This window comes from Malaclemys terrapin, chromosome 1 (genome assembly GCF_027887155.1).
Source record: "Malaclemys terrapin pileata isolate rMalTer1 chromosome 1, rMalTer1.hap1, whole genome shotgun sequence".
In the NCBI taxonomy this organism is placed as follows: Eukaryota; Metazoa; Chordata; order Testudines; family Emydidae; genus Malaclemys; species Malaclemys terrapin.
This window is the reverse complement of record NC_071505.1, coordinates 226,948,197-226,973,976: the sequence shown is the minus strand read 5'-3', so window position 1 is coordinate 226,973,976 and position 25,780 is coordinate 226,948,197.

Below are 25,780 nucleotides of genomic sequence, written 5' to 3'. Positions count from 1 at the left end.
AAACCAGTCAACCTGGCTATGACCCATTACATTTCAATGCCTTTTGTTAAATTGTTATCAAGATAATCTATTTGCAAGTGAATTTCAAAGAAATGTACAAGACCAGCAACCATTAACCCAGTTATTTGTATTAATAGAAATCAAGGGTACATGATAAATATATTTTCTGTGTTTAGCACTATATCTTTGTTAGAAATTTAACAATGTAACCAGATTAGCTGGTTGATGCCAATTCCTTTTCATGTCTTAATTGCTTTATATTATCCATGCAAATGGTTCAGTTAACCTTAAGATCAATGATGTAAGATATTGCAGGAAACTAATATTATCCACATTGTCTTCAGCTCAACTATCTGTGCTATAATGAAGTACTGGCTAATTGCCTTGTGTGAATGAACTAGTTTACCTGTGTATGCAAAGGAAATAGAAGATTAGCTTCAAAGCAATGGTGCACAGACAATCTGAACTGCCTATTCTTCCTCAGGGACGGTCCTTCTGTGATGAGAGGCTTGCCAGCTGGCTGGAGAGCTATAAAAGAAAGCCCCCGGCCTGATCCTGCCATCTCTAGTCTGCTTAAACTTTGAACAGGGAAAGTATAAATTGTAAGATCTTCCAAATAATGATTTGGAATAACCTGGAAAACACATGGAAAGACTTGAACAGACTCTCCACCTGGACTTCCTATTGGATTATAACCCTTTAAACTGATTTCAGAAAGACTTTTACAAATCAGCCAAAACCGACCTAAGAACTTTACACATATTTGTGTGTATATTGATCTTTTAACCATTTGCAACTCTCTTCTTTTTCTTTTTATTATTGAACCTTTAGTTTTAGTTACTAAAGGACTGGCAACAGCATCTTATTGGGAAAGATCTGAGACTCTCATTGACCTGGAGATAAGTGTCTGGTCCTTTGGGATTGGTGAGTCAGGTTTTCAGTAACCCCTCACTATATTAGATTTGGCTGTCTAGATGAGGGCCAAGGTCAGGAGTGCTTAAAGGGGACTGTATTTTGCTTTTTGTTAACCAGTGTGGTATTACAGAACCTGATTTGTTACTGGCTTGGTGAATCTAACTATAGAATAAACCATGAGTTTTGGGGATTCTGTCCTGTTCCTTGGAGTCTGCCCTGAGTGTAGCATTCTCAGTGTGACCCATCCTGGCACCAAGTCACACCCTGTCATCTTCTTTTCTGTGAAAAGGGTCTATAAGTATGGATTCAAAGTAAGATCCTTCATCTCTGGACTGTTTGCACTCTTACAGGGAAGTGTACCAGATGCAAAGCAGAGATTGCTAGAGATAATCTGGGTACCCTGAAAAGACTTTTGGGAAACTGGCAGTTTATTACATCACTGCCACCATTTGGAATTATGAACTCTGACTCACCCATTCATATATTTCACCTGTTTTAACCTCTCACTTATTTTTCTTAGCTAAAAAACCTTTAGTTAGTTTGCTATAGAATTGGCTGTCAGTGTTGTCTTGTGTAAGATCTAGAGTACCAGTTGATCTGGGGTAAGTGACTGGTCTCTTGGGACTGGAAACAAGCTAAATGTGATGTGATTTTTGCTGTGGGTGATCTTTGATCACAAAGTCCAGTTTGTTTGGGTGGCAAGATAGACTGGAGAGTATAACACGGCTGTCTGTGACTCCATGGTAAGACTGGTATAGTGATCCAGGAGTTCACATTTGATACTGACTTGGTGAAATCTAATTATAGAACACACCACAAGCTTGGGGTATCTCCCCTGTTTTCTGACAGTCTGGCCTGCTGCTATGATGACATACCCACCTCTCATCCCATTTCTGACTAATTAAAACCAAATGGTAGCACACTAAATACAAAACGTTCCAGTGCTGAGAAAGCAGTCTCACCTCAGGAATTCACCCACCAGCAGTCACACCAAAAAAAATAAGCTGATGCCAAAGAAATCCTCCCCGCAAAAAAAATGTCATAAGTTAAATAAACCTTAAAAAAAACCCTTTGTGCTAACAATTTAGCAAAACAAAGTTATAAAAATAAGCCATAATGCGTAAAGCAATAAATAAATGTAAAACATGGGGGAATTCATATAATGGGTTAAAACATGTTATTTTAAAGGTTTAAAAAATGTAATAGGTTAAAATCTAAATAAAGTAATAGCGGTTTTACTATATAATGTGTGTAAAGAATACACAACTCTTTAAAAACAACTCTGTAGTGCAGTTTAAAATCAAGCTGCAATAACGCTTACTCCTCGCATGACCATGAGCGGATCCTGGGTGGCCATTGAGTAAAGTTTGTCTGTATATTAGGAATGGTGAACATTGCAAGTTTGGTGTGTGTATTTTGTTGTGTATAGATAATAAATAAAAGTTTAGGTACCACTGGGTAAGGAAATTAGGAAAAGGTCCTGCCACACTGTAAAGGGCCAGTGAACTCCAGGCCCAGAAAGGGTTGAGAGTAAAAGCCTAAATTCTGTGGATAGCAGATTGGTGGAGAATGAAGGCAGCCTAGGTCATTCGGACTGAATTGACCAAGCCTAACACAATAAAGAACAGGATAATGGTGCCCTAAGGCACTGTACCAGGAGGGGTGGGGACTAGCAGAGAAGCCCAACCTCCTTGCAAAATGGGTACCAGACCAGGGCCTGTGCCCATGGGGAGATAATTCCTGTCAAAATGCATTGAAAGCTGTGTGTAAAGGCTTTAAAGCATATTGTAATAAAAAAAAAAATCAAAACCAAGAAAGGTGAGTAAACCCCAGACCCCTCCCCTCAAAAAAGTTAAAAGCCTAAATTCTGCAGGTAACAGCCCTGAGATGAGCCACACCAGACAGTGTGACAGGCATCTCCCACTGGCTAGCTTACGTAGTGTGCTACCTAGCGTGCTAGCTTTTGTGGATCACATTCTTGTTGCCGGTCTCTCTTCCTAGCGAGGGGGAGGGTGTCTAGCCCAAGCTCCAGCCCAAGCAGGAACATCTACATTGCTCTTTTTTTAGCTCCACAACCAAAGCCCCATGAACTCGAGTCAATTGACCCAGGATCTGTGTCTCAGTGCTGTGGGTTTTTCTTTACAGTATAAACATATCACCTAACCACCTATAATCTGTGCCCTATCCAATAAAAAAAACTGAACTGTACTTACTTCAAAGAGCCTTGCTAAAAAGCATGTGCTAACTTACCTAACTGCAGTGCAACCTAGTCCAGACAGTCAAAGTAGCTCAGACTGTCAGCAACCAAGCCTAGATTTCAGATCACAACAAACACTGCAAAGCACCCAGAGTCCTACCAAATCTGATGGCAAGTTCCCAGCAGAGACAATGTTCCTCTTTTGCCCCCCAAAGTAAATCAATAGCGATACAACAGAAGGCCCCAGAGATAAAGCTGGCTATCTTCCTTTAGTCACCCAGCTATCTGAGAGAATTCAGTCAGGGGAAGAAGGATAGGGAGCAGAATGGAAGGCTGGCTTTTGTGAAGGGCTGAAGTGCCAGAGGCTGTTGGAGACCAAAGACTTAGATTGGGCAGGACAGTGCTCAATACCAGAGCTGGGAAAGGCAGTGTAATTCCAGGAGAGGGTTAAGGGCTCAGAGAATAGCTTGATTATTTGGGATTACACCTCAACATCTGGTTACCTCAGAAGAGGTTTGGACTAGCCACTTCTCAGCTGGAAAGCTGAGTGTTACACAAAGACAGCCTTCAGGGAGCACTGGAGACAAAACCACATTTTAATTCAACACAAGTGATGCATTGGTGGAAAATAAACACCATTATGGCCAGTCACTGTGATAAGCTACATGATGGCACACTTATGAATTATTATTTCTTACTTGTAGCACCCACATAGTTATAATTATTGTCAAAATACAAAATTAAAAAAAAAAAAAAGCACAGTCATTATGCTTCATCTTCCATGACACACTAGTTCAACCAGAGGGGGATACCATGGTGCATCATAGCAGATGTTTCAATTTTCAGTTAGGAAAACATTTCAGCAAAACTGAAATGGTCCCTTGGAAAATTTTGATTTTTTTTTAAAATGTCATTTTTCATCCAAAACCATTCTGATGGAAAATTCCTGACAGCTGTAAAATATAAAACTATATTAAAAGAACCTTTTTTTTAGGTTGCAAATTCAAGCCCTGGAAGGTGAAGAAATGAGGCATGGTTCCTGTAGGAAAAAACCCCCTCAAAACTCTGTGATCATGTAATTATAGGTTGTTTCATAACGCTTAGGGGAAAAAACAGGCCCAATTAAGGTAGCTCAAGCAACTGTAAATCTGGCATTTCCTAACTTCTGAGTCTTTGACTTTGCAGCTATTCTATATTGGTTGTTATACCACACTTATATCTGTAAACTTTCCAGTTAATCATTAAACAATGTGACTAATATCTACCATGTGCTTATTCTCTCATAATTTCCCCAAGAGTAGATTTGTGTGCAGTGGAGTTTTGGTTTGGATTTTTGTAAATATGTATAAAAACAACTGATGCTACATGGATGTGTTAGATAAAGAAAGGTCAAAGTATGAAGTATAAGGAGGAGTGTGATAAATTGTTCTCCTTAACCAGTGAAGGCAGAACAAAAAATAATGTGCTTAAATTGCAGCAAGAAACATTTAAGTTAGACATCAGGAAAAACTTTGTAACTGTCAGTGTAGTTAACCACTGGAACAAATAACCTAGGGAGGTTCTGAAATCTCTACCACTGGAGATTTTTAAGAACAGGTTAGACAAACACCTGTCAGGGATGGTCAAGCAAATATTTAGTCCTGCCTCAATGCAGAGAATTAGACTAGATAACCTATCAAGGTCCCTTCCAGTCCTACACTTAGAGTGGAATGTGGTAAATAGAGGTGTGCAGGAACCAGATTTTCTGTTTCATGGGAAATTCCATGATATTGAAAAAAAAAATTGTTCCAAAATGGGGGGGGGGTAAAGGGGGGGGAAGTCCCCAAGAAGTTCAAAATTTCCCCTGAAACAAAATACTAATAAAATAATTTTGTGTTGATGGAAACATTTTGTTTCAATAACAATGAAATGTTTAGTTCTAATTTTGACTTTTTTTTATTTAAAATAAAATAAGTTATAAAATTAAAAATAAAAACATTCTAATCCAAAAAATGTCAAAACAGACTGTTTCAACCTTATCAAGTTTTTTTCCCCCAAAATGAAGTTTCTTCAGAATTATCATGTTTCCTTAAAATAGTTTGCATCTGATGAATTGGCATTTTCTGATGGAAAAAAATGCAGTGGCAGAAACTTTCTGACCAACTCTAGCGGTGATGGTTGTAAGATGTTCCTAGCAGAGTTCATTCCACAGTGTTGAATGACAGCTATATCTGCAAATTAATTATATCCTTTCAACACAGTTGCGTGTGTGTGTGTATTTTTCTACAGTGTTTTAAATGAAAAAAGCAAAAAGAAATTCTATGATGTGCATCTGTAACAACCTCTCACAATCACCATCATGGATCATTAGTGTATGTTGAACCCTTAACCTGTAACACAGAATGCTACTATTTGAACTATAGGACTAACCACATTAGCCAGCCGTGGGAGAAAATTCTTATCTCAGAGTGGGATGGACCAGTGGCTTCAGGTCCTGGTCTAGGGGACTGAGGAAGCCCAGCATAGTCCTTCCCTCTCTCTCTCTCTCTTTCCCCTGGAAGTTTGTGATTTTCCAACAGAAGAGCTTGAGCTATAGCAGCTTTGGAAGTTCCCAAATATTTCTAGTACCCTGTGCAGTTGTTACTGCTGTTGCTATGATGGCAATGGCAGTCAGGCACTTAGAAATTTTCACGGCTTCCCAATTTTTCCCAAGGAAGACAAGTGAGAGAATAGATATGGTTATTTTTACCAGTATATATCTCTGCAGCAGCTGAGCAGAATTTCATGGGACAAAGAAAAAGCACCTCTGCCGCCTGTGTTTTTTTCTTCTGAAAAAACATTAGCAGTCTGCTGGAAACAATGAAGGCATGACAGATTCTCAGAGAGAATGTCAGAAGAATATTTTATAATGGAAAGTGCTAAACAACTTACACACAGGGATAAATGCTGTCTCCCCCTATAATATATAGATGATCCCTAACCTTACCAGAATCAGCTGGCTGACATCTTCTAGGCATCACAATACTTCATCTTGAGTGGTGTGGCCGGACAACGACTCACCAGCGTGATACCTCCTGCTGGTTGTCCAGGGAATTAGCTCTTCCAGCCCAGAGTGCCCTCTGCCAGCTGATGTCTCCTGCTGGCCCCCAGGTCCCTCCTGGACCCCAGTGCCCCTTACCCAGGTGATCTACCCACCGCAGCAACCCACGATCTAGGTCTTCCCACCCAGGGGACCCCCCCCCAACCCTCTAGCCCCACCTTGCCTCAGTGACTACTGCCAGTCATCGTCGAGCCCCCACTCCCTGGGGCTGACTGCAGTCTGTAAACCACTCATTGTCGGAAAGGGGGTTGGATCAGCTGTCTCGGCCTATATCTGGGCTGCCCCTCTGCAGCCCTACTATCCTTGTGGGCCCTTAACTCGGCCTGCAGCCTGGGACTTTCCTAGGCTGGAGCTGCCCAGCTCCCTCTGCCCTTCCCTAGCACTGCTCCACCCTAAATACCCTTCTCAGCTTCCCAGGCAGCCAGGTCCTTCTCTCTCAATAGGCTAGAGAGAGCGTGTGTGTGTTTTCTGGCCCACAGGCCCCTTATAAGGGCCAGCTGGGCCCCGATTGAGCTGGCCACAACTGTCCAGTCACTACCCAGTCAGCTTCCCCCAGCTGTTCTTAATTCCTTTCCCTGCTGCAGTCCTCTTCAGGGCTGCTTTTAACCCCTCTTCTGTGGGAGTGGGGCAGCTGCCCCACTACAAGTGGTTTCTTGCAACATGTGTTAACTCCTTATGCTGAACAATCTGTTCCACCTTGTATTCAGGTGTGATACTCTAGTGTGTTTCCCATACCTGAAGAAAAGCTCTGTGTAAGCTTGAAAGCTTTTCTCTTTCACCAACCGAAGTTGGTCCAATAAAAAGTATTTCTTCAGCCACCTTGTCTCTCTAATATCCTGGAACCAACATGGCTCTATCAACACTGCAAACAACGAAGCAGAAGAAGTAGAAGGTATGAAGACACCTGTAGATGGTTTCTTTTCTGCAGAGATTATTCTAAAAGCACAAGCCTCTACTGCTCAAGCTAAAGACCAAGTCCATTAGCTGTGAGGCAACAGCAGATTCATAAAACTTGCTATGTGGCCTTGGCATTAGAGTGGCAAAAGAACCCACACTATGTTAGCATGGGTGATAATAGTCTTATTAGTCACAGAAATATATGAGATTTAGAGCTTCATATGACTAATATATAGGCTTGGAAGGATTAATGTTTTTATTGGGAAACATGGATTTCATCATATACACACAGACCAACACAAAATATTTCAACTGATAATAGAAAATTGCAGATAGACAAAGAAAGAAATGCTGCTTGAGAACTATAAGAATCAAAATCCAGTGATTTAGACTTGAATTAGGCTTGTTACAAATGTAGTAGTGAATGAATTGTAACAACAGGTATAAATTTGTTGATTTAAGGATATTTACTATGTATGTTTTATCAAGAAATGTTGCATAGGCGCCGGCTCCATGGGTGCTCCAGGACTGGAGCACTCACAGAAAAATATTAGTGGATGCTCAGCAACCACCAGCAGCCCTGTGGATCAGCGCCTCACCTCCTCCTCCCCCGCAGTGCCTCCAGCCCGCTGGTGGCCCTGCCAATCAGCTCCCCTCCCTCCCTCCCAGCTCCTCTTGCCTGCTGCGACTCAGCTGCTCAGCAGTGTGCAGGAGGTACTGGAGGGGAAGGGGAAGAACTGGGTCAGGAAGAGGTCAGGGAGTGGGTGGAATGGGGCAGAAAGAGGTAGGGTGGGAGTGGTGCAAGGGCAGAAAGGCGGTGGGGGCATGGGGGAAGGAGTGGAGTTGGGGTGGGGCCTGGGATGGAGCAAGGGAGGGAAGAGGGAGGGCAGAGGTGGGGACTTGTGGAAAGACGTGGAGTGGGTGTGGGTCCTGGGTCGAGCATCACTGGGGAAGTCGGCACCTATGGAATGTTGGTAGTTTGTGTTTTAACATTATAAAGCTTTAACATTGTGAATCTCAATGTCTATTGTCATTAAAGATTTGTCTGACCCCACACACATTATTTTCCACAACTGTGAAAATTTAAATAGATAAAAAATTAAAAATATGCTTACAGCCCATAATTTTTACACCTGCAAAAATTTAAATAGATAAACATCTAAAAGAAGCTTAAAAATAAACATCAATATTATCTATCAAAATTATATAAAAAAATTAATTGAATTCTGCCAAGCCTACTAATAGTTGGGTCCATGATGTCACATGATTTCTGCCAATAGGTTCACATTGGTGTTAAACAGTATGTGAAAAAGAACAGAGCCTTATGGAACACCAGAGGTGAGCAGGAGCAATCATCCATCTCTATTTTATGGGTACCACCTACCAGGGAAAACTGGGGTTACTCCCTGCTTTTCTTTTAACCCAGGCCACATTTTTAAAGTAAGACAGTAAAATAGGTAAATAAATTACTGTCTCTCTTGACTTACTTCTGATACCATGAGAGATGGAATCAAATTCCAGGGACAGAATACAGCTAGTCTGTTAGGATTGTCATAAATATATGTCTTTATATTCCATTTAATGTTCAAAGTTTCCCATGTATTAAAAATACACTTGTATAGTGGCTGCTAAGACTTTGTGTGTCTCCCACACACAATCCTACCTACCCAAACAAAATATTGTCTCACGTCTTGGGAAAAAGTCTGGTAATTTCTAAATTCTGACCTTCAGAGCTTCACATTCCTCTGGATATAGCTCATTTGTGGTCAGGTTTTCATTTTGGATAAGCAATAATCTGTGCAGGCTCCAGTTTGGCTGTCAATATATCCATTTACGATTACATACAAGTGAAGCCTTCTATCAGCAAGAAGGCCTTTATTGTGCAGTGGTTGTCTAACGTAAGTTGAATTCAGGCCTTCATGACCTCTTTCATCCTAGCTAAATAACCACTGAATATATTTTTGGATTTTCCACTGCTAAAGGTTAGTAATAGTAATGTGTCTTGACTGTTCCAACTTTTCATCTTATCTTTAAAATGGAAGATGCTAGAGTTATTGATTTTTCTAAGACATATTCTACTGCCAGGGCTTGCTTTCTAATTGATTGTTAAGCTACAACATGATCAAAATAAAAGGCTTTATGTCAAATCACTGAATGCTAATCTAACATGAACGACTACTAAACCTATTATTCTTCCGCACCATTTTTTTTAATATGGCTGTTAACTTTGTTCAAATCCATTAACAAAAATAACAACAAATACTGACTGTAGTATACAGCCACATCAGAGTTCCTAAAATCAATAGAAAGCTACATTATGTTTGCCTCCATTGCTAATTCAGTCCTTCATTACTGAACTTTAAAAGACATAAGTGCCTAAATCCCAGTTTTGGCTCCACTGCAGAACATGCACACTGTAGCCTCCCTCTAGGTGTTCAGACACCTATCTCCTTTCTAAGCCCCAGAGCATTCATGAACTGGGGGAACCAGGGGGAAAAATTCAGCCACCTAAATCTCGGGTGGAGCCCAATACGGTTGGTGGCATCTGAACATGCCTCCCAGAGAGATGCAGATTCAATTTCCCCCTCTGAGGAAGGAAGAGAAGAGATTCTCCTACTTTGCAGAAGAGGCTCTAACCACTGAACTATGGGATATTCTGAGGTGGGTCTTTATCTCTACTGTTGAATCTATTTCTCCGTGTATAAAGAATGAAAGAGTGATGGGATTATGGTAACTGGACCCAGGATCTTCCACCTCTCGGCTGGGTGCCTAACCATAGGATTATGGAGCCATTTTTACTTGTAGGTACATGCTCTTTCTCTCTCTGGCCCAATGACTATTTATTCACAGTGGAAGAACCATTGGATAGGGGAGCAAGAGAGAAAGTGAGCGAGAAAGCGAGAGAGAGCGAGAGAGCATGACTGTGTAGTCCAATGGTTAGGGCACTCATCTGGGAGATGGGAATCCCTGGGCTCAGTCCCTCTGCTCTAATCATTATTTATTTACAGTGGAACATCTTCAACAAGATGTGGAATATCCCAAAGCTCAGTAGTTAGCATACTCTTCTGAGAAGTGAGAGACTCTTGTTCAAATCCGTTCTCCACAGCAGAGGGGGGAATTGGCTCAGTGTCTCCTACATCCCAGGTGTTGTCCCAAAAATTAGGTTCCAAGTTATAAAAATGTTTGGCAGCACCACCTTCCCCACACTGATTTGTAAAGGGACCCAATCCTACAGGCATACTAAGAGACTGCCTACAAGACTGGGTCCCATGCACAAGATGACTGTGTTCAAGAATTGCTCTGGGAGTTAGATGGCAGATAGGCTTCTGGTTTCCTAGGGGAAGGCAGCAGTGCACATGTACAGAGGCAGAAACATAGGCACTGAGAGAGTTTAGGCACCTACGGGGTTTGACAGGAGTTTTGTGGATCTCAGGAGAGCCAAAACTGGGATTTAGGCACTTATGTCTTGGGTTTAGGTGCCTAAGTATCTTCATAGCTCTCACCCAAACTGCTTACATTTACCCACATATGTAGTCCCCTTCACCTCAACTGACCTACTCATGTGAAAAAAGTTAGGTGATATGTGTCTGCAGGATCAGAGGTGTCAAAGTATATTACTATATTATTTACATTGGTGCTTATGGGACAACGAGTTGCATTTAATATAGCATTTTTAAAATGGCAGAATTAACTCAGTGAGTTGACAAAACACAATATCTTTAACATTCAATTATTGTGAGAATTATCTTTTCTTTTTTAGGAGTCCTAAAAAATAGACAAAATTGTTGTTCCGATAATTGTAGATAGATCGGAAATAGGCTAGATTTTTAAATGTATTTAGGCACCTAGTGGGATTTTCAAAAGTATCTAGACACCTAAAACTCATTCATTTCAATGGGTGTTAGGCAGACAAGTGCTTTTGAAAATCCCACTTTTAAAGGTGCCTAAACACCGTTCAAAAGCTGGCCAAAGTCTATTTGTTAAGCTTGTTAAGCTTCCACTTGCTGCATGGAACCCTTCAACAAAACCTTGCCGTACCCAGAAGTTTTGCCACGGTAGTAAAAGTGTGAATGTTTCCTTACTCGTATTTATTTCATAAAGCAAATACTGTCTGACCAACTGCAGTTCACAGGGAAGAGGCTGGACAGAAACAAGGTCAACTTTGATTTGTTTTATATAGAATGGTCTAATATATGCATCGTGATTATAAGGGATGTTTAAGGTACAGTCTATTTTTCTCCACATCCATTCAATAATCTTTAGAGAAAGTGCTGTTGTGTAGCCATTCAGTTTTCAGCTTTCCTGCATAGAATACATATTTGTAAAGGTCATTCTGTGTCTGATAAATAAACTTACAGCCTTGAACACCTGAGCAAGCATTCAACGTGGGCCAGGACTTAATCATCTTAGAAGCAAAATAACACATTTGGCTTTCAAATGAATTGCATCTCCCCACTGTTGTTCTGAAGCAGAAATCTATATTTAAGCACACCATATGTGCATTTTAACTGATAGTTGATTAATAAAACTATTCCTGGCTCAATCCTTAAATTCATTTTATAAAGATCTGCTTATGCAATGATGTATTATGCAAAGCAACATGTTTACAGCACATCGTTTTTATATTAATATATCATGACTATTCAGACACTGAACTCCTTTTCAGGATTAATATGTTATAGAAACTTTATGGGGAAAAAACAAACCGCTTGATTTTAGAGGAAATAGTTTGAAGTATGGAATTGGTATTATTACTATCTGCTTAGATTAGGATGAGCTGCAAATAATGTTAAATGGTTACTGAACAAAAACAAGTTCTCAGCATGATGGAGAAAAAAAAGAACAAAAATCAAAACAAAATAAACAAAATCCATATGCATTTAAATGTTTTAAGAATAGATAAATAGATGACTGTCTCTCTGTACTTCTTTCTGGTAGGCACTGTGGTCTTGAGGGAGGATTTCAGAGGGCAGTGGTTTTGTGGATCAGCTCATGTCCAGGGAGAAGCACAAAAGAAAGGATAGAGAAGGCTGGATTGTGGGAGAAACAGACAAATGAGGCATCATTAAAGGCACATAAGGGATGAGAGGGACAATGCAATAAAAGCAGATAAAGAGCATCAGAGTTAACAACGAAGAGTCCGGTGGCACCTTAAAGACTAACAGATTTATATGGGCATAAGCTTTCATGGTTAAAAAACCCACTTCTTCAGATGCATGACTCCATACATCTGAAGAAGTGTTTTTTTTTTTACCCACAAAAGCTTATGCCCAAATAAATCTGTTAGTCTTTAAGGTGCCACCAGACACCTCATTGTTTTTGTGGATACAGACTAACATGGCAGCTCCTTTGGTACTTGAGAGTTAAGCATATCTTTCTAAAATGTATGCTATAATCAGGGCTGGCTCCAGGCACCAGCTTACCAAGAAGGTGCTTGGGGCGGCCACTTTGGAGGGGGGCGGCACGTCCACCTATTCGGTGGCAATTTGGCGGATGGTCCCTCACTCCTGCTTGGAGTGAAGGACCTCCCGCCGAATTGCTGCCGCAGATCGCGATCGCAGCTTTTTTTGTTTTGTTTTGTTTTGTTTTTGTTTGGCTGCTTGGGGCGGCCAAAACCCTGGAGCCCGCCCTGGCTATAATCTAGCTGCTGGGAGGAATTCTGTAGCCTGTGCATGCAAGACTTGGGGTAAGATGGTCATGATACTCCCTGCTGGCCTTGCAATCTGTATCTATTAATTCCTTCATGGTGTGTGGGGAGAACAGGATTGCTTGCATTGCCCTCAACATCCTGATAACACTTACAGCTCTGTATTAAGACAATTACTATAGCCCAATCTTGTGCTTCAGGGCTTCAGTTGGTTGCCTCTAGGGATCAGGAAGGAATTCCCCTGCCCCCATGGATGATCAATCAGATATATTCTGGGGGAGGGGAAGGGGAGGATAAGGTTCACCTTCCCCTGAAGCATCAAAGAATGGGGATCACAGCTGGAGATGTGATGTCAGATGGTGTGGACAAGAGCTCTGAGGTGTCACAGAGAATCCTCAAAAAGAAGAACAGGAGTACTTGTGGCACCTTAGAGACTAACAAATTTATTAGAGCATAAGCTTTCGTGGACTACAGCCCACTTCTTCGGATGCATATAGAATGGAACATATAATGAGGAGAATCCTCGTTCTTAGATGCCTGGCTGGTGTGTCCTGCTTACTTGCTCAGGATCAAACTAATTGCCAGATTTGGGTTTGGGAAAGAATTCTCCACCAGATCAGATTGGCAGGGATTTTAGCATTTTTTCACCTTCCTCTCCAGCATGATCTGTGAATCATCTGCTGGCATCATCTGGATATAGCTCACCTAATCAATTCCCTGCCATTGCAGGAGACTTAGGCACTGATGAAACCCTTTGGTCTAACTGAAGTCCTTGGGTTCAACATAGGAGTATCTGGGTGAAATGTAGAGATATACAGGAGGCCAAACTAGATGATTTATGGTCCCTTCAGGCCTTAAAATCTGTGAAATGAAGGCCCTGATGGCAAGATAAAGAAGCTTAACTATGATATGGAAGAGAATGAGGAGACACTGCAGATGGCAGCTGATGAATGACATGAATTTTAGGAAGATTGGAGATGAGTGAGATGAGACTACATTAGGAGGTCAGCAGGAGGTCAGACTAGATTATCATGATAGTTCCTTCTGGTCTTAAAGTCTATGAAATATTTTGTTTGACCCCACATTATTTTTTTCCTGATTTTTGAGTTCACCAAGAATTTCCAAAAAAATTGTTTCAAAAATATTTTGATTTTTTGAACCACCTAACTGCAAATTTGACTATTCACACAGTTCTACTACTGAGACATTAGAAGGAACAAGTCCCAGGCCCAAGAGGCCACAGGGAAGCACTGCAACAGTAGCTTACCCCAGATCCTTGCACCCTTTCTGTTCTTTCACACATGAGGGTCAGACATAATCTGCCTCATATTAGCAGCCATCATTTAAAAAAAAACCTCAATAATATTAGTGCTGCCAGCCCCAAATGTATCAATTGCCTATTGATTGCTTCAATAACCTTTGCTCAACACAGACATAAAAGCTTTACAGAAGTAATTGTGACTAATCTGATTAATAAAATGAATCCTTATAGCTGTTCTTGCCTTTTTTTCTGTCCAAACTGAATTTAGAACAGATTAACATAGCTTTCATTGGACTACAGATTACATTTGCTTTCCAAATGAAATTGTGAAGCAAACGGATTTGATTTACTAGCTTGAAGGATGAGGTGTCATTTGTAATTCTTTTGTTCCTAGCTGGCAGTTTTATGGGGAAAAATAATTGAAACTGTAGATGTTCTAATGTTGATGCTTAAAGATGATGCAATGGAAAAAGGACAATAACACATCTCCATTTCAGTTGCTAAATTCCATGCAAACTGGGCTGAATAAAATACACAATCATAGACTTTTGGACTGGAAAAGACCCAGCACTGTTAAGCACAGCACAAAGGAATGACTTCCCTGGTTCATGGAGAGCAAAGGCAACAATGCCAAAAGAGCAGAATCTCCGGGCCAAAACCAAGCTTCAGTGGCCTGAGAAGTTGCAGTATAAGTCCCTCAGCAGAGAGGGATTGAGTCCTGCTCCCAGAAGTCCTGCTTTTCACACACACAATCTTCTTTATCCCAGGCTTCATACATTCCTGCTCACACCCCAGTCTCCAAGTTCTTTCAGCTACTGCCCCCAACGTTCCTCTTGCACATCCAAGGCCACCCCGGCAGTATCCTCAAAACCCCAATCAAGCACATATGGCCCAATAAAGCCCCACTCACTGTTTCTTCCCCACTTAGGGTGACCAGATGACAAAACTGAAATATTGGGACACGGGGGGGGGGGGGGGGGCAGGCGGCGGAGGAAAAAAAAAGAAGCCAACTGAGCGCCCTCGCACCAGCTCGCCTCATGTCCACCTCCCCCCGTAGGGGAAGGTGCCCACCTGGTGCAATCCTGCGGGTGGCCCCGCAGTGGGGGCAGCAGGCCCCCAGCACCCCTGTCCCGCTCGGGTCCCGCAGAGGAACGAATGGGGCTGCCGCTGCCTACGCCCCAGGGCGGGGTTTCCCTACAGCATGTGGCGGGAGGTGAAGCCCCGTTGGAGTCCCCGCATGGGCAACTGATGCCCCTCCACGCCCACCCATGGGCATGTACAGGGAGCCGGTTCCCCAGGCCGGACCCTGGGCTGCCCCTGCAGGTACTGCCCCGCCCTCCTGCCTGCACTCGGGGCCAGGCCGGACTCACTAACCCCACCCTCCCCTGCATTCCCGGGCCTCCCTCCAGTGCTTGTGCCGCCATACAGCTGATCGGCACAGGCCTGGGAGGGAGGAGGAATGTGGCGTGCTTGGGGAAGAGGCGGGGATTTGCGGAGGGATCCAATGGGGCAGTAAGGGGCGTGGCTGGGGGTGTGGCCAGGATGGGGATTTGGGGAGGGATCCAATGGGGGAAGCAGGGGACGGAGTCGGGGTGGGAGGGGCGAGCCCCTCCAGGCTCTACCTGTGCATGGGAGCGGAGGGCAAAATTGCTTGTTTGTCCAGCGTCCCGACTGAACATTGGTCGGGATGTGGGACAAACAAGCAAATACCAGGACAGTCTCAATAAAATCGGGACGTCTGGTCACCCTATCCCCACTCCACAGCCTCTTCATGTTCCATGTTCTACTTACCCAACTGGAAAGCTCCTGCTGTCTATCCTGCTTCCCTGGTTTACCAGAAGTGTGTGTAGAGAATCTGTGGTTGGTCAGGGGAATAGGCAGGTAGCATCAGAAAACAGAAGTAATTGACAGATCTCAGCTTTTCCAGTGGCTAATCTTCGCAATCAGGTTGTTGTGATTTAGAGCTTTATGGGCCAGTTTCTGATGCCCTTATTTAAGTTGAGAGGCACCAAATTCAACTTGTAGGGTATGATGCTACCCTGTATGAACAAGGGTGTCAGAATCTGTCTGTATGGGTTTAATTCTGAAGTCTCAAAAGTAGCTTATGTCTGAAATATTATCACAAGGTGTGTGTGTGTGAATTTTGGAATGTGTGAGGACTGTGGTTGTTTAGCTAGGGGAACCCAAATGAATGAAAAAGCTGTCACTGGTCATTTTCATAAAGGGAATCTTTCTAAATGTTTATTCTGCAAAAGTTAGTAAAGATTTTACTGAACCTATTACACTGCATATCCAATTGTCCTTAGGAGAGATGTGCCAAATTTGGAGACTAAAGTCAATCATTAAAGTAAAAAAAAAATGTAGGAATTGAAAAATAGGGGAGTTGAATAATATTGTTGATCGTGAAGGATAGTCTGCCATTTTGTTCTCCAGCTGATAAGGGGTAATTAGAAATATGAGTAAGGGGTTGCATTAGAATCAGGCAATGTCAGATAATGATAAACTATTTTCACAGATCAGACAACTAAACAGGTAAAAAGACACAACAAAATGTGTTTCTGTTGCTTAAACCACAGCTACAATGCCTACTGAAACCTCATGTTTGTGGAGAAATGAGCTGACAAGGAGTCAATCTCATGGTCAGATCTGAATGGAAAATTCTCCAAACGGACAATTATCTGGGGTACGGTGATGTTCCACATAAAGGTGCTTGGCTAAGAGATTTTCCCAAGGTTAGTACAGTGAGTAATTAGTGTTATACAGTGCATTATGTGTGCTTCCTGTTAAAATACTCATTCTGTAATAAGTTGGACTTACCGTCTCATTGTACAGGTGCTGACTTGTCTCATTTTCCCATCAGCTGCTTGGTTGATTTGGATGCTTTCGCTCTTCAGCTAAAGCGTTTTACATCTATCAGTCCAGACCCATATAAAACCCAGCCTCATCTCCTGCAGTGACAGTAACAAGAGGAGGGAGAAATAGGAAAGTATGTGTATTTAAATAATTTCACAGGAGGCCAAATATGTTTTGGAAGACGTTGGTAAGAGGGATTTATGAGCTCAAGAAGCTTAAAAATAACTGAACTATGATACCAAATATCTATGGACTCTTTTAAAAGATTAGTTCATATTGATAAAACAGTCACTGTTTTCCAGTGATCATTCTACAGACATAAAGTGATAATGAGCTGAATAAGAAGATATAGAAGGAAGGACAAAATCTACTGCACTGCTGTAAATTTCAATATTCAGATGCTGAGTTGCTGAACACAAGATAAAACACATACTTGCAGTATTTTAAAAAGGAAAAAAAAGAAACCAAGTTTGGATCTGACCCTACAGTCTCTTACCCATGTGAGTAGTGCCTTCTAAACCAATAGGGCTACTTGTGGGAGCAAAAATTACTCATAAGACTAAGAATTTGCAGGATGTGGCCATGTACTTGTGCTATGAAGCATGAAAAGAAGACATCTATTATATTGATTTACATTGAGATTGTTAGACTTTTACATTAGAGATGATACAGACATTAGGTACAAATGCAATACATATTAAAATATTTCCATATACAATAGCAAGTGCATCTGTGAAAAACAAACAATAGAAACAAAAGTGACAGTGTTCTGTCAGAAAGCTGGTATGCTTCTTTATATCAGTAAAAAGGCTGATTAAAATGTATTAACACTCGTGGAACAGCATGCTGTTTGATTCTTTATTATAAAGCTGTGATGTTGAATGATTAAAATATGACCATGTATATAATTGTTGCTACCACTGTTATGCAATTGCAACAAATCTTGTACAAAGTATGTCATGTAAGGTATCAGTGGAAAAGTTACAGTCTATCAGATATAATTATCCTGTTTGTATCTAAAGTTATGAATATGGACTATGTACCAGTATTTCAAATGTGTTTGTTCATAGGGTAACACCCACAAGGTGTTTACATCCAATCTAGCCAGCACTTTGTGAATGGACAGTTCAAGTTGATGACCCATTAAAGGACACTAAGCTTGCACAATAGACCATAAAAGAAGTGTAACCCGGTCTGATGGGCCTTCTTGTGGAGGTTTTAGCCAGAGTATAGATAATGGCTGCTTCTGTGACTCATCAAGGCCATGTGACTTGCTCATGGGACCCTTGTGCCTGTAATTTTCCACAAACTAAGACTGAGAGCAGTCCCTCCACATGAGAAAAGGTATAAAACCCCCTGGAAGCATCTCCATTTTGTCTCTTTTCTGCTCTGATCTCTTGACTATAGACTTACACTAAAAGGAGCATTCCAACCAAGGGACTGAGGACCTTCCAATCTTTTGGAAGTTACCAGAGACTTTACAAGTTAGTAGTTTATTCCATCACTGCTTCAAACTGATACAAGAACTCTGCAATTATTGTATGTATATGATTCCTTTGACCATTTTAACTCTCTCCTCTTTCTTTTCTCTTATAAATAAACCTTTAGCTATTAGCTACTAAAGGATTGGCAACAGCGTGATCATTGGGTAAGACCTGAGTTATATATTGACCTATGTGGCTAATCTCTCGGGCTTAGAAGAACCCTTTTGTGATGGGTTAGACTCCCCTCCCCCTTCTAGGGTGCCACCTGATGTACTGGGTTTTCACTGCACCCGCCTGCTCCACCAACCTGGGCTCCCTTACACTGTTTTGCTGAGCCAGGCTCTCCAGCCTTATCCAGCACACACACACACACAGGTAGGGACACGCCCAGCTGTAGAATCACAGAGAATCTGCAATTAGCTCTACATGAGAAGACTCAACTAGGAAATTGCCCAGCACTCAAGTGCACACCCTCTGGAGAGTAAATCCAAAATTGTATTGTCTTGCTCTGCACAGAAAACTGTACAGATATAAGCTCATGAAATTCACTCCCTCCCTCAATGTGGAGGAAGATATGCACAGGTTTTTGCGCTCCTGCCACCCCTCCCCCCGGTTATGAATTGTACAAACTAGATTTTAGAAAACAAAACAAGTTTATTATCTACAAAGATAGATTTTAAGTGATTATAAGGGATAGCAAACAGATCAAAGCAGATTACTGAGAAAATAAAACAAAACACAAACTAAGCATATAACACTAAATTAACTGGTTAATAGTAGCAAATTCTCACCCTAAATGTTGTTTTATGCATGTTGCAGTGTTTCTTAAAGATAAACTGAACTGCTTGCAGCTTAAATCTCCAGGTATTCCTTTCACAGGCTGACCTTTTTCACCTAGGCTCAGCCCCTGTGTCCCGCCCACCCCCTGCTTAGTTCCTTTGTTTTCAGCAGTCTTCCTTCTTGAGTGGGGAGGCAGTGGAGAAAAACAATGATTAACTCACTCCCCAGCCTTAAATAGGATTTGCATATGGCGGGAATCCTTTGTTTGACCCCCACTCCCTTTTAATGGAAAAACACTAGAAGTCCAAGATGGTGTCCAGTATCAAGTGACATGATCACCTCACCCTGCAGTGTTAAAGCAGCATCTCAGGAAACTTCTCAGGAAAGAGTGAGATTAGCATCTTCAAAGTCCTATTGTCTTTCCTAATGGCCCTTCCAGGCTGATTGCATACTGTCTGGTGGGCCTCCCCCAAGTGTAAACACAGTTGTAATTGTTATATAGTTAATATTCTTAACTTCAAATACAGAAATGATATATGCATACAAATAAGATAATCATATTCAGTAAATCATAACCTTTCCAATGATATCTCACATGACACATCTTGCCTAGAACACATTTTAGTTATGCCATATTCATATAATAACAATATCTCTATGAAGAATATGGGGCATAGAGTCACACCTTTGTTTGATTAAATTGATTTTCAATATCCACTCTCATTAAGTCTAGTGTCTTGTTGGTGAAACAAGGTCTGGGATACCTCAGGAGAGTACATTTCTGACTTCCTGTTAACCAGTGTGGTCAGGCAGAAGTTTTCTTTTGTTACTGGCTTGGTATATCTTATGGAAGAATAACCACCGGTTGGGGTGGGTCTGCCCCATTTCTCAGCACTTTGTCCTGAATCTGGTATTCTCAGCTGTGACCCACTGAGGCACTGTGACAAAAGCACTTTTTCTGGAGATTCTCAAGGTGTCCCTAGAAAGGTTCTTAGCCCAGAAGTCAGTTATCAAAAAGACAGCTTGCTATAAGATTGTTTTCCTAAAATCATCCTTGTATGAGAGGAAATTTGTATAAAAGGTTTTCTAAGGTGAAATCATGGGAGGGAGTTAAAAAACCTACTAGTAAAGCATACTGAATGTTATTTTTTCATGAGTTTCTGTATTTTTTTCTTTATTTTCAACTCGACTGGAGAAAGCAGCAACATGGGAGAAAAAAAAGATAAATGGCTTTGAAAAAGTGCCACAAGGAATGATTCTCATGGCAATAAATACACTGGTCTCTCAAAGAGAGGAAAATTCACCTCAGTTCAGAGATTACACCCAAGGCCCTCTGCATCACTTAAAACAGAATGCTAGTGAGTCTTAAATCAGGCCTGGATTAAAGGCAATCCACCGTTCAAGGTACAGCCCCTCTTGGCTGTGCCAACATATCATGGCCATGCCTCCTCATTAGCCCACCCACCCCATACATCTAAGGGTAATAGTAGCAGGGCTACCTACCCAAGAGCAGTCAGTTAGACTCCCACAGACTGCTGTTCCCTGTCATCCAGCAGTCTGGGATCTGTCCAGCAAAGGAAGGGTTTAGCCTCTGTATGGGTCCCTTCTGACAACATCCCTGCTGAAACACAGTGGGGTAGTGGCAGTAAGAGACCCACCCCTAAACACTGAGGCTCTTGGGATAGTGTTGTTAGTCCTGCTGTACTGGGGGCCCATCGACCCAAAAAGAAGTATGGGGCAGTTCAGCCCCCTCAGAGCTATTATTCTAAGTTCTCTGTTCACCTAGGCAGACATTTGTGGTATCAGCGACTCCTGGGGCACATCTTCAAGTTTTTCTTCATAACCATGATTAGGGGAAACAGACTGGGGAAACATTTTAAAAAAAATAAAAGCTGAGATTCTGAAATCATCCAATGACTCCAGGAGCTGGGGATCCATGCAGGGGCCTCAAGTGCATTTGCCTTAATCCAGCCTTGGTTTAAGTCATTTTGAAGGCCTTGCATAGAACCTTTGCACTGGGGTGACTTCTACCAAGAATTAGTAAAAAAGACATAGCTGATCCTCTGACTGAGAAGCATACCATCTGAGCTACACTCAGCACAGGAACTGAGAGTGGGAAGCAAATGTGGCTTGAAAACTACCTCGATGCATGGTCCTACAGGGGCTTTTGGTGTATGTTAAAGAAGCTTCAGGACTGCTCTAATTTCTGTTCGGATAAAACTGCCCTATAGGATCTGATCTACATACAAGAATAGCTGGAGAGCAATACACACCTCCTTTTTCTTAGACTCTATCATACTCCTCTCACTGGGGGTTGTGACTTGGGACACATAGAGCACAATGTCAATCATTGCATGTTGGAGATATTCCATGGGGCTGTTTCTGTAGAGCTTACAGCCCTTTTATTTAACTGAAGAAGTGTGAAACAGCTGTGGTGGAGCACAACATCTGGTCTATTATATGCATTATCACTTTCTCTATCACAATGGTATAAGATTGAACTGGAAGAACAGATGGAATGACTGGTCAAAAAAGGCAACATCTCTCTGCTTAAAATCAAGAAATATTTCTCTAACATTTTAACTATAATTCCCATTTTATAAATAAAGAAGCTTTATTTCAGTTACTGATGTCTGGTTTTATTTCAAGCAGCCAGCATCAATGATTACTTAAATTGATCTGATTCTGCTTTGTGTAAGAGTGTGGATGAGATCTGCTTCTTTTCTTAATACAGGTCTGTCATATCTTATGTGCATTTAACATGCACGATTTCAGCTTTGTGCGGTTGGGGGGAAAAAAACAACAACAACAAAAATGGGCGATTCCACCAGCGTGAGACGCAAATCTGCTGTTCCCACTAAAATATTTTTTGGGGGGGATTTGACAGCAACAGCATATCTTTAGGCCTGTGATAAGGTTCTCCCCTATAATAACCCTGGAGGGTTGGCAAAAAAAAAAAAAAACCAAACCCCTAATTTAAATAGTGTGTCTGCCCCAGAGTGAGTGTGAGATGGGAGAAGTGAATCTGCTCTTCCCACTACAGTACTGCTGTTCCGACTACAATACTCAGTCCCCCTGTGCCTTTCATCCTGTGCGCATCTCGCCGCGCTGAGTGAGATTCTACTGTGCCTGTACTGTTTAAAGAGGTAGTACGTATTTTTCGTACTGTATAACATGGCCCCTAAACGCAAGGCACCTACTTCATCTGGTGCTCAACCGAAGAAAAAACGATGTGTTCCAATGCTGGAGGAAAAACTGGCTGTGTTAGACTTATTGAGAGACGGTATGTCCATCGCCAACGTGGCGCATAAATACGGCCGCAATGAATCTAGCATCCGTGCCATCAAGATTCTAGAGACAGAAATTCGTCAAGCCGTGGCATCAAGTGCTCCAGTAACTGCTAAGATGACAAGCCAAGTGTGTGATAAGACTTTAGTGAAGACTGAAAAAAGATTAAACTTATGGCTGGAAGACATGAACTGTAAACGTGTGCCTATCAATGGCAACATGTTGAGAGAAAAGGCTCTTAGTATCTATGCGCTGTTCAAACTTCCCGCAGAAGAGGGACAGCCTTCTGATAAGAAGGAATTCAAAGCCAGCCAAGGTTGGCTTAACAGTTTTAGGAACGGCTTCAACCTCAAAAACGTGCAGACTACTGGTGAAGCTGCATCTGCCAATGAGGAGGCAGCAAAAGCCTACCCCGAACAATTAAAGTAAATCATAGATGAAAGGGCCTATTTTCCAGAACAAGTTTTTAATGCTGACGAGACTGGGCTCTTCTGGAAAAAAATGCCCCACCTACACTTACATTTTGAAATCAGAAAGACAAGCCCCTGGCTTCAAAGCAGCTAAAGACCTTGTAACTGTGTTGCTTTGTGGCAATGCGGTTGGGCATTTAATAAAGCTGGGCTTGCTCTACAGGGCTTCAAATCCCCGTGCCCTAAAAGGCAAGAACAAAAATCTCCTGCCTGTGTTCTGGCAATCAAATAAAAAGGCTTGGTGACGGCAGCATTATTTCTGGATTGGTTCCACAAGTGTTTCATTCTGGAGGTCAAGCAGTACCTTGAAGAGAAAGGACTTGACTTTAAAGTGTTGCTGATCATAGACAATGCTCCTGGCCACCCTGTGGCACTCCGGTTTGCGCATAACGACGTTGCAGTCGTCTTTCTCCCCCCCAATACCACCTCCATCCTCCAACCTCTCAACCAAGGTGTCATTAGCTGTTTCAAGGCCATGTACACGAGGCTTACATTCTCACGGATCCTTACCGCTGTGGATGCTGATCCCAATGTTAATGTGATGGAGTGTTGGAAGTCCTTCAGTATTGCTGATTGCATCACTTATATTAAACAGGCAATGGATGCACTCAAGCCTGAAACAGTCAATGCATGTTGGCAAAACCTATGGGAAGACTGTGTGAATGATTTTAAGGGTTTCCCAACCATTGACAAAGAAGTGCAACTCATTGTTCAGGTGGCCAGGCAATTGGGTGGTGATGGCTTCGTCGACATCCTCGAGGAAGAAATTGAGGGCCATAGAGAAACATCGACTAACGAAGAGTTAGAGGAACTGATAAAATCGTCTACAGAAGACGAAGATGATGACGAACAGGAAGAGCCAGCAACTTGGGATCTTCAAAAATTTTCTGAAGTGTTCCAAGCAGCGAAACACTTGAATGATTTAATTTCTGAATATGATCCTTTAATGGAACGAAGGCTCAAAATCAAACATAGTATTACGGATGATTTGAGACTGTACCAAGAAATGTTGGAGGAGCTCAAGAGACAACAGCGACAGTTGCCAATCACCATGTTTTTAAAGAAAAAACAACCAGCAGCAGCAAGTTGATTGAAGCCTACACAATCAACTTCTCGAGCTAAACCAGAGCCAACCATTTCGTCTACAACTCACTCTCCGTCACCCAAGCCTGGCCCATCGTCTCCTGGATGGACATTAAGCCCTGACGACTCAATGATAGTGTTGTCGGAGGAAGAGGAAGACTAATCATTGGAGAGTGTACAAGACTAGCAAGAATATCCAGGATGACTGGTGACTGTTCAGGTTTACAGTACTGCACTGCACTGTTTTCAATTTTTATTCTTTCATTCTTCTGTGTCTCTGTTACGTTATTACAAATACTGTAAAATTAAATTTTGCATATGTAGTCTTTATTATATACTGTACTGTACATTGCTGTATACAATACATAGTACTGTACAGGGTTGTATACACAAAATTGTACTTTTGGGGTGATTTAAGGGATTTTCAAGGGTCATTTTGACTATACGCGATTTTCGTTTTACGCGCTGACCGTGGAACATAACCCCAGCGTAAGATGAGACAGACCTGTAAACGAGTATTGCTCCAAAGATATACTTTTCCTTGACATGTCTGAGTGTATATTTTATATATAGTGCCTGTGTTTATGTGTGTGTGAGAGAGTGAGTATTTTATAGTGTGCATAATATAATGTACACTTAAACATACTCACATAAACACACACATAGTATCAAGGAACAGTAAATCTTTGGAGCAACACAGGTCTATTAAGAAAATAAGCAGATCTCATCTATACTCATATACAAAGCAGAGCCAGATCAGTTTTAAGTTACCATTGATGCTGGCTACTTGAAGTAAAACCAGACATCAATCCCTAAAATGAATCTTCTTATCATACGTGGCATCAACACAGACCCTGTGAAAATCTTATCAATAATGGAGCTGATAAACCAACCAAAGAAAACAGTTTAAAAAATCCAGTTTCTCGTAGCTCTACTGCTTTCACTTCCCAAACAACTGAACTGCAAATGTCAATGTTTTCTCATTACACACTCAATGGAAACATCCCAATCAATCTCTCAACAGGAACAATTGCCTGCACAAACACGGCATCTGAAAGTGTTCTTCTTCTAACTTAACAACAAATTAGCCTTTATTAATTGCCTTGCCATTCATTTTTCAAAGTCTTTGAACAAGGTGTTTAGTTCCTGTGTTTATTCTACTGTGAATGTTCAATATTAGTTGCAAATGTTCTGTACTGTTATATTTCTTCCTTCATTAAATTAGAGTAATTTATTGTGTTCAGTATATAGCTACTCTAAAAGGAAAGCAATTTTTAATAGCACAAATGCTATCCTTCAGTAAAATTCAAATCTTTGTGCTTGCAGAGTGAAATTCACCCGTCTTTTGGATGGCCAACCTTGGACCTTCTATCCCATCCAAGTCCTGTATAAGCTCTGTGCACCTCCTACTGCTTTTATAAGAGTCTCCATTGCAGGCCTGCATAGAGCAGTCAAAAGGAGAAGATGGGTCATGAGAGAAGCTGTGGATCCATATATAGGCAGATCCAGTAGCAGCAGATCCCAAACTGGTAGGCATTCAGCTCATGCACATTTTTGTGATGGAAGGGAATATACAGGAATAAGAGTTTAAATACAGGCAGTGTTTAACAACATCCCTAGCCAATTCAGCACAAGGTATGTACTATCATAGTTAGCAGCTGTTGTGTCAGTGGCCCAAATTAAACAAACGAAAGAGTGTAAATTATCCTACCACATCCAGGAAGGTGATCAGGGTTGAGGTTAATAAGATGGGAAAGTGTAAAAAATCTGCATCCAAATTAAGCTTGTCCTATAATTAGAAAACTCAAACCTTTCCTGCCCCAATA